The sequence below is a fragment of the Rhagoletis pomonella genome, unplaced genomic scaffold, assembly GCF_013731165.1.
Source record: "Rhagoletis pomonella isolate Grant_MI unplaced genomic scaffold, Rhpom_1.0 Rhpom_scaffold_00118, whole genome shotgun sequence".
Lineage (NCBI taxonomy): Eukaryota > Metazoa > Arthropoda > Insecta > Diptera > Tephritidae > Rhagoletis > Rhagoletis pomonella.
The window spans coordinates 17,624-19,720 of record NW_023458672.1 but is presented as its reverse complement, the minus strand read 5'-3'; positions in this window follow the sequence as shown (position 1 = coordinate 19,720).

Sequence of the window (2,097 nt, the reverse complement as noted above, 5' to 3'; positions counted from 1 at the left end):
ATCACTTTTTTAAAGGTAGAAAAGGCAAAAAAAGGCAAATATCTTAAAAAAGGCAAAGAAAGGCAAATATCTTAAAAAAGGCAACATCAAATTTGTATATATGGAATCAGGGAAAGCTAAATCGTGGACATTCTTAATCGAATATACTCTATCTCTTTAGCAGAAAAAAAGGCAATTTCCATAAAATCCGTTCCCTGTTTATAACCTAATCGCAGCGTATGTATGTAAATACATACATACATACGTACATATGTAAGTTGATTGCAGTTAATGTGGATCTGTTTTTCTTTTAGTAATCTATATCACGGTGTCCTTGAACCAGATTCAACTGAATCGGTCTGGAACGATGGAATTTCCGGTTAGACTATTTTAGGGGGGTGTTCCAGAGTTAGAATACGTGAAGTTCAAAATCATGGCATGTGCCGATTTCAAAAATGGTAACATTTTCGATCTTCAGGTAGGCTTTCATATATTTATATTGTATATTTACATATATACAAGTCGATTTTATACATATTTATACAAATATGTGCAGGCCCGACTATAGGGTGGGGCTGTTTCCCACGGGCCAAGTTTTTTTCTTAAATTTAGTTGGAGGATAAAAATTATAAAATTTTGTTAAATTTTATTACTTAATATTCACATAGCTTTTATAATAATATCCAATAAATGCGAAAGCGCTTGTCCAGATACACATGCAAGTGTGGTAAGGTCATTTCCGTGCTAGTCAAAACAACCGCCAATCTGGCCTAATGTGAAACATATAGTCTGTTCCAATAGCAGTCCGGTTCACAGGATTTAGTCAGAACTTACAGGAAGTCGTTCCTATTGACATAAAACCTGTAAGTGGGAACACATTTGAGAGAGTAACTGAGCAACTGTTCCTAGTCAGAAGTTACAGGATTTAGTCCGGAGTTTTTTTTCCTGTAAGTTCATGAAAAGTGTCAAACGATCAGCTGATTTGCATGTGCAAGCAAAAACAAACAGCGGTGAAAGCACTACACGCGCTCAACTTCGCTCCGGCTACTGCTGCAGGTTAAACTCCTACTTGAGTAGGCTGAATGAGGATGTGCCGAACGAATGTCCGGCATGCGGAGAGACCCCACATGACTCGAACCATCTCTTCGCATGCCCGGAAAACCCGACAACCCTAACGGCCCTGTCCCTGTGGACAGATCCCACAGAAGCTGCACGCTTCCTAGGGTTGCCGTTAGTGGAACTTGACGACAACGACTGAGATACCAACCGATCTGCGCGGGGTTGTTGTAGCCGCTAAAACAACAACAACAAGCGGTGAAAGCAAAGTACCTTATATTTGTAAAAAAAATGGAAGTAAACAACGAAATGTTTGAATATGTATAGATTTTAATAATTATTTAGTGATATTTCAGCTAAATCAGTGTTGTACAAATCACATGTAAACAAGCCGACTGACGTTTTTACAGGAAATAGTGCTTTTTGCGTTCCTATGCACTTCTGCATCTGTTCTCCTTTTACTCTCATTTGAGAGAGTAAAATTGTAGTTTCACAGTTCCACAGGTTTTAGTCCGAAGTTCAAAGGAACAGACTAATAGAAAGGTTCCGAAGTCAACACGTGTTGTCTAAATGGTGTCATCGTAATGATTTTCCCATGGTTCATTAATCATTTTGAGATCGAAATTGTAGAGCGACCTTCCAAGAGATTCGAGGTTATTTACAAAAAGGGAAAATCAGAAATCAATAGAAGGCGAGTTTCTTGCATACAGCCCCTCTGAGCTTAAAGGAACGCATTTCACTAAAACAATAAAAACTATTTTACGAATTCACTTGATCCGTACTACAGTATAGCAAAACAAATACTGCATTTAGACGAAGTTTTTCTATAAAAAAAGAACATTCTCCACGAAAATACTTGGTATTTTTCAAATGCACTGAAATAAGGATGTAGTGATAACGTTGAAAGTTCGTTTAAATATTTAAAAAAAATATTAGGATTTGAGGGGGGCCCGTCCCACCGGCTCCAGTCGATAATACAATTTTATATTATGAAATGAAAAATTTAATTTATAAAAGAACTTCTTCTTCTTCTTTTTTGGCGCTGTAACCGCCTAAGCGATT